Here is a 7810-nt window from a genome sequence, read left to right as displayed (position 1 = left end):
GATCCCTGCCCGGGCTGTGCGAATCCGGGCCGGCTCTCAGGAGACCCTTGTCTGGCCGTGTGGGAAGGAGGTGAGGAGCCGTGGTTTGGTGTTTCAGCAAGGAGAGTTGGGCTGTGGAGTGAGTCCTGGGCAGAGGGAAGGCTGTGGAGATTCGGCCAGGCTGTTTGCATAACATCTGAAGCAATTCATCAGTAGCCCCTGTGCAGGGGTGTTCTGCCTTTGCTGTCTTACTCTGCCAGTGGGGTTCTTTGACGTGCTGCAGTCACAAGGGGATCTTTCCTCCCTTGTTTCTATAGAAAATGATGCATTTAACACATGTAGGTCCCCATAAAGCCAGGCCAGGAGTTTATAAACCACAAGGAAAGCAGTGGATTAATACCGCCCCTGGGGACTGAATGTGTTAAGGATCATCACATTAACACATCTTCAAAATCCTGAGGCAGGCTGAGGTCTCAGTTCACACCAAAAGAAAACCATGTCCCTCGGAGCTTTTGGACAAGGGAAGGGCCTTGCCCAGTTTGCAGAGTCACCCATAGCACTGAGGTATTTACCGGGCTGTTTTGCCCTCCAGGCTTCTCGCTACCTGATTTACAGTCTGGGAAAATGCAGCCAAATGGAAACCTGAGGGATCTTTCCTTTTTTTCTCTCTGGCCTTCTCACAGGACAGACTGTTGTGAAAAGGAGATGGGGTTCCTGTGGGACAAAGAATTGTCCCACCCATTGACCAGGGGCTTCTCCTCCTGAGGCTTCATGCAAGGCCTTAAACAATCCTGGGACCAAGTGCGGCTGTGAGATTTGCCTGATCATTTCATGCTCTGAGGGTTTGCACAGCTCCATTAATTCCCTGGAAAGTGCAGCTTCCGGGAATGGGGGGTGAACTCTGGGCTCATCAACACTGGAGGGTGAGGATACTGAAGTTTGCAGGAGTTAAACTGAAAAAAAAGAGAAGCTATTAGCAAAACTTACAGGAAAAAAGAACCAAAAACAAACACCACCAGGAATGAAATGCAAAGATCTGAGCTCTGGGGAACTTTGAGCCCCATGGAGGATGGAGAGGGGCAAGGGCCAAAGACAAGTATTTTTTTTTATTTCCCTCAGAATTGCTAATAAAGTGTATAATTAATTTATTTTCTTGTCTTCCATTATAATATTCCTGGATAAAAGCTAAAACACTGCTGGCTGCTTCTTGGAGAAAGTTCAAACATGGGGCATGCACACTTTGGAGAGGCAAGGCAAGACTCAAACATATTCCCATCTGTTCCCAAATGTTTGCCTTCTACCTGAAGAAAAGAACAGCAAGCCTTTAACTTTGACATGGCCTAGATTTGCCATCTCAGGACATTTTGGGCCAGCACAGTAAGGGTCGTTTGGGAGGTGTCTGTGCAGGAGGTGGAGCAGGGCACAGGTGGGCTCAGCCTGGCCACCACGCTGCCCCACTGCCTCTGCCAGCTCTGCAGGCATCTTCCCGTGGCCCCATGGCCCTTTCTGCCCACTGGCAGCAACTGGTCAAACTGGGCACGGCAGCAGGAGCTCCTTCTGGCTGCTGCACAGGTGCCAGCTGCCTGCTGAAGGAGCAGATGCCTGATGCCTGTGCCTTGTGAGCAGGGCCTGATGGGACCGTGCGTGGTCCTGGTGGACGTGGTCCTGTGGTACAGAAAATTAAAACCAGTGAAAGTCCAGAAGTTTGGAAAACCATGTGGTGCAAAGGCACAGGAGAGAAGTGAGCTGGCAGTAACTGTACAGATAAATCTGCTTCAGTGCTAACTGAAAAGGAGCAAAGACTGGGAAAGAAAAACCTCTGGATGCTCCTGTATCCATGTAGAGAGATCCACAGTCAGTGTCCACAGGGCCTTGCTGCTATCAAAGAAAGGACAATAAGCTTTATGATTGCTTCTCCATGGCTTTATTGATTGCTTCTCCTTCCTGTATTTTATTATTTTCCCTATTTAGTTCATAATTAGGAGTTAGATGAGAAGGGAATTGTCAGCTGTGAGTCTGGGGTGTGGTGACTGATGCTAGAAGAGATTGCAATAATATATTTAGATTTTACTAAAGCACTTGACACTGTCTCAGTCTTCTGCACAAAACTGATTAAGTCAAATGATACGTGATAGCTGATGATGGAGAAGACTGCATCAGGTGGAGGAAAGGTATCTAAATTTCTGCAGACATCGCTGCCAGATTAAACTGATTAATCAATGCAGATTAGCATCATCCTTATCTTTGCTCTTGGTCTCAGACAAGACCTTTCAGCTCCAGGGCATCACATCATCTATTGCTCAGGTAAGAGCATTTGATGAGCTCCATCCTGTTCCCTGTGGGCAGCAATCAAGCTCAGAATTGAGCTTGTTTTTCTTTATTCAGTTTCATCTTCCTCCTCTAGAATTCAAAAATTACTGCAGGTCTTCATGTGCTGGAAACCTCATTTTCATTACTCCTGAACTTGATTTAAGACCTAAGATGGAGTTTTTCAGAGCATTTGAAATTCACTTACAAATTCAGCTGTCCATTTTGCATCTCTCTGAGGGCATTCAGCCGAAACCGAGTAGAAGTCTTTCATATACAGCAATCTCGATGTGCAAACACATGCATGTTATCTCTGGAAAGGCTTCTGATTTCTACTTTTCTGATTTCTACTATCTCACACTCAGTTTCTAACTCACATCTAACTCATCCTTTCCTTCACTAGTGATATTTTTACTAAAATCACCTTCTACTTCTCATCCTTATGGAGATTGTCAACGCTATCAGACAGGTCCAGATCTCAGATTTTTACAGGGAAAAAAATGCCCATTGGTTTTTGGTGCCATAGAAATAAAAATTCCTTTCTTGTATCACCATTTTAATGCCTCATCTCTTGAAAAAATATTAGTGGTGGGCACCTAGATCATCTAGGAAGGGTCATTGTTTCTATACCATGTCATCTGCCCAAGGCAGGAGCTCTCCATCTCTTGAGCAGCTCCACACTCTGATAACATCTCCACCGAGTGCTTGAGTTTCTGTCTGACCCAAAACCAGAAACTCAGCCATCTGCAGAGGTGGTTGTTGGTTCCCAGCAGGGAGCCAGATCATCCTGCACAGGAAAAAGTTGCTTCAATTCTCCTCTGTGTTTTGAAGCAAGGACTGATATGAGCCATCAGAGGTGATGTGTCCTAATCAGCACCTATGGCTTTTATAAATCAGCTTTTTTAAGATAGGCCAGCCATGGAGATCCTCTTCTATAACTTCCTGATTTCCCCAGGCAGTTTGTCCTGCCTAAGACTGGAAAACCACAGCATCTTTGAAGAGGTTTGGTTTCCATCATAATAAATCAGCTACCTCATTCCAGAAAGCATCATGGGATCTGCATCACATCACATCCATCTGTAAAAATACAAGGTGAATTCCCTGTGAGATGGGTTTTGTCTTGATTAGGGCTGAACCCAACTTTGGCCTGAATGAGGAAGGGTCTGGTCCAGCTCCTGTAAGGTGAAGGGAGTGTAAGAATCAGTGCAGAGCTGTTGATGGGGTGGCTGAGAAGGTCTCAGAGACCCTGATGCCTCCAAAACATCCTCCTGTACTTTATCTACAATCACAGGATGCTTTCCTCTGGAAGGGACCTTAAATTTCATCTTGTTCCAGCCCTGCCCTGCCATGGGCAGGGATGCCACTCACTAGATCAGATACCAGGAAGGTGTTTTACCGCCTTTGTTTTCAGTTTTTATCTCTAATTTGAGCTGACAAAGATGTTCTGTAGTTTTCTTCCTAGAAGGGTTGAGTGGCCATAGCATCCATTCAGATTCAAAAGCTCAGGATAAGGAACTAATTGTGACTGGTGATGTGGTCTGTAGGGAATGTGTTCCCCTGACAATGAAATCACCTGGCAGAAGACTCTTGCTCTCCTGCAGGCTGGAGCAGGGTGTGGACAGAGTGGGAGAGAAGTTCTAGAAACTAGGAATGAAGAATTTTCGTGTGTCAGGTGAAATAAGCTTTAGTGGGAGCTGGAGGCAGGAGGGGACTGGCCAAGGCCATGGCTCTTTTCCTGAAGCAGAACAGATGGACAGAGTGGTGCTTTCAGGTGCCTGTGGTTTTCTCCAGTGGCTCTCTCTCCCTGACAGGCATGGGACGTGTCAGTGATGTGCTCAGAAATTCCTTGCACGGGCTGTGGTTGGGGACTGTTTGGTCAAACATCTCTGTTAGTGTATTCTAGATCTCAGATGGCTGAAGAGTTTAACAGGAAATGGGAGTCTAGAAAGTGGGGATTAAGCCCCTGTGTGTTGCTGGGGGCAGGAGTAAACCCCAGGGGTTAATGGCTTGGACATAACCTGGCAGTCTGTGTCCTGGCAAGAAACTCAAGAGTTCAGGCCCAAAGAACTGCCTTGACCTGGTTGTATTAAAGATTGAAAAGGATTCAGCAGTTGTCATTCCTTTCATTTCTCTTCCTCTGAGGCAGGAATCTCCCAAGCCACTATAAGGACTGTCTGCTTTCTTGGAGCAGGCTCTCCACTTTGCTGCTAATGGCATCAGACCCCTCCATCCCCACCAGATGTGCAGACCTCTCTGCAAGTGGGGCAGCACTCAGACTCCTTGAGTGCCTGCTGCCCACAGAGGGATGGTCCCATAGCCATGAGAGTGCTCCTGGGGCAGATCCATCACCCTGCAAACCCAAGGGATTGAGCCTGCTGGGAAAGGAACAAAAGCCCTTCTGCCTGGGGGGAAGGGACACCATGCTGAGCTTATGCTGTATCTGCACAGCAGATCATGAGACATTGCAACACTCTCGAGCTGTCAGATGGCATTTTTAATCAACCCAAACTTGACTTTTTAGAAATTGTTGTTAATTATGCTCTCCAACCAGAAAGCACAGGGCTTTGATCAAAGCAAGTATGATCCAACGCTGCATCTTGTGTCAGCTCATTAGGAGCTACCTTCATTATAAATCCTGCTCGTTAGCTGTGTCTGAACTGGAAGCCTGTGAATTAGGAGAGGAGTTAGACAAGGTTTTGTAGCTGGGTTTCAAACCATAGACAACATAAACATAAACATGGTTTATATGCTTTATAGACACAAACATAAACATAGTTTATAGGAAGGAGCCCTTCCTGTAAGCCAGAGGAAAGGTGCAGTCACTGATGAGCAGAAGATAAAGCACAGAAAGTGTCCCAGAAGTGAAGCAGGTGTGTTAAACAGGGGGGGTTTGTCAATGTCTCATCTGCAGCCCCAGGCCAGGGTAACCAATACCATGTTTGAAGCAGGATAGATAAACAGGAGTGCCCCTGTACCAGGTTCCTTGGAGCTGAACTGCCAGGAAGGGGTTTGGCCTCGGGGGTGCAATGCCAGTGTTGGTGTTGTCAGCCTCACGCACCACACAGACAGGCACTTTAAAGCATGGCTGGTGTCTTGACTCTGGAAAAGCAACTCACTCCAGAAAACTTGTCCATGAGGCTGCCCTGCCACTCTGGAATCATTGCTCTTCATAAGCTTGTAGAGGACTGGAAAGATGTTCAGTGTTAATTATAGTTCATTTTTGTGGTAACCCACTGTTCCATGGCAGATTTAGAGCTGCCTGGAGGGAGGTTAAGACCCACTTTGTCCAACTGTCTGAAGAATCAATCTAAAATAAAAATAGTGTGATGAGGGAGTGTTGTGGAGGCTTGTAAAATGGAAACACATAATATATTAAAATGACATTTATTTTATATACCAGTTAAACCAGATTAACTGGTTTTATTAAACCAATTCAATAAATCAAGCCAATTAAGCTGCATCAGCATTTGAATACAGATTCACGATGTCCAGTGGAATTGGTTCTACTCAAATGACTTCAGATTTCTGAAGGTTTAGAAGAGTTATTCAGAATGAGCTGGGTTACCCCAATGAGGTGAGGGTCCCCAATCTCATCTGAGACAGCAGCCTCACATAATGGAAGAATCCCAACTGCAGACCAGCTTGCTGCTCCGAGGGGGGTTGGCTCAACTGACCCCCCAATATCTACATCCCAATTAGCCCTGATTTGTGGTCAGCCACGGCCACGTGAGCCCTCACTGGCTGGGTCTGACATCCCCTACAGCCACCCCACAGCAGACGTGTGGGGTTTAGCCTGCACAGGAGAAGGGAAGGGAAGCCAGCCATGACTGGCCCGTCACTGACTGCAGGGGGGATGCTCATGACACCATGTCAGCCCTTTGCAGCAGCCTGTACTCCCTATGAAGACAGAGTGATGACTCATGGGATCGTGGAATGGTTTGGGTTGGAAGAGACCTGGAAGTTCATCCTGTTCCAGCCCCTGCCATGTCCAGGGACACCTTCCACCATCCCAGATTGCTTCAAGGCCCATCCAGCCTGGCCCTGGGCACTTCCAGAGATCCAGAGGCAGCCACAGCTTCTCAGGGCACCCTGTGCAGGGCCTGCCCACTCTCACAGGGAACAATTCCTTCCCAGTATCCCATCTAATCCTGTCCTCTGTCATTCCCCCTTGTCCTGGCACTCCAGGGCCTTGTCCAAAGTTGCTGTCCAGCTCCCTTGCAGCCCCTTTAGGCACTGAAAGGGGCTCTAAGGTCTCCTGGAACCTTCTCTTCTCCAGGATAACAGCCCAGATCTCAGCCTGGCTTTGTAGGTGAGGGTCACCAGCCCTCAAAGCATCTCTGTGTTCCTATTAAAAAGGAACATTCATTGAGTAGGAATATTTGATGTAATCTAAAATCAATGAAGCTGAAAAGCCCATCGGCATTCCTTGTTTCCTTTCACTTGTCTTGAGACCTGTGCATTGCTTAGCCTTCAGGAAATGCACATTCTGGACCTCCAGACTGGGCAGCTGGGGGTGCCCAGTACCATTCCCCTCATGACATCCTCCTCCCCATGGCCCTGCAGCATTAGGAGTGCTTGGGGCAGAGTCCCTGCAGAGAAGCAGCACCTGCACTTTGCTCTAATGGGAGCAGAGCATGTCCCTGGGGCTGGGAAATGCTCCCACAAAAGCCTTTCAGCCCCCTCCTCTTTACCCCTGTGACCATTGGTTGTGTGTGGGTCAGCACCTGCACTCTGTGCACTGTGGAGGCTCATGCTCAGCCTCCTCAGAGCAGCTGCTCAGCCCCAGCCCCTGCAAGGAGCCTTTTCCACCCCACCAGCTCTCTCTCGGTGCTGATGCTTTGCATCAAGGTGCTCTTGACTGAGAGGGAAAGCATTTTTCCTTCCTTATTCAGAGCATGCCTCAAAGCATTTCAGCTTGGGAGCTCAGTGTATGTCACAGGTCCTCTGCCAGACAGGGGCCTTTCATAAGATTTTTTCTGCCTAATCACACAAAGAAAAATGCATTTGCCATTCGTAGCCAACCATTTCACTGTGGTGTCTCTTTCTTCACCCCACAGTGTATTTTCCCCTGATTAACTAATGTATTTTACTCTCTGTGCTTATGCTTTAGCAAACGTGAAGAAAGAGGGTGATGCTATTTCAGAGACAGACTGATGAGGCCCAGCTATTTCCAGTAAAAAGCTTAATGTTAACACAGGGTTTCACAGAGGTTTTCGCTCCTTGGGCTGCCCATCAGCACATTTATCTCCACTGGTAAATCCCAGAAGCCTTAACCTCTGAATCATGCTAATGAGAGGCAGTCACATAAACCTTGGGCTGGCAGCAGAGGCTGCTGATACGAATCACCACAGTGTGAGTGTTAGAATTTTTTAACTGAAATTAAATGCTCTGTGGCTCTGCAGCATGGCAGGTGGATGTGCACAAAATACCAATGGGAAGAGCATGGAAATACAGGCAGTTCCCTGCTTGAATTTAACACAGGTGTATATAGTATGTTGTGGACTTAACACCAGGGGAACATTAT

General features: G+C 47.4%; 1 protein-coding gene across 1 annotated transcript in view; it reads left to right on the top strand.

Moving 5' to 3' along the window:
• LOC121338186 (ankyrin repeat and fibronectin type-III domain-containing protein 1-like) overlaps positions 1–7810 on the top strand; it is a 252262-nt gene continuing 244452 nt past the window's right edge. The window contains exon 1 of the mRNA XM_041408916.1: positions 1–70. The gene's annotated coding sequence lies outside the window, so the exon portion shown is untranslated. The remainder of the gene's footprint in view (positions 71–7810) is intronic.

This window comes from Onychostruthus taczanowskii, unplaced genomic scaffold (assembly GCF_017590055.1).
Source record: "Onychostruthus taczanowskii isolate IOZ18803 unplaced genomic scaffold, ASM1759005v1 scaffold10, whole genome shotgun sequence".
NCBI classification, from domain to species: Eukaryota; Metazoa; Chordata; class Aves; order Passeriformes; family Passeridae; genus Onychostruthus; species Onychostruthus taczanowskii.
Note: the sequence above shows the minus strand (reverse complement) of the source record. Positions and strands in the feature narration are given on the sequence as shown.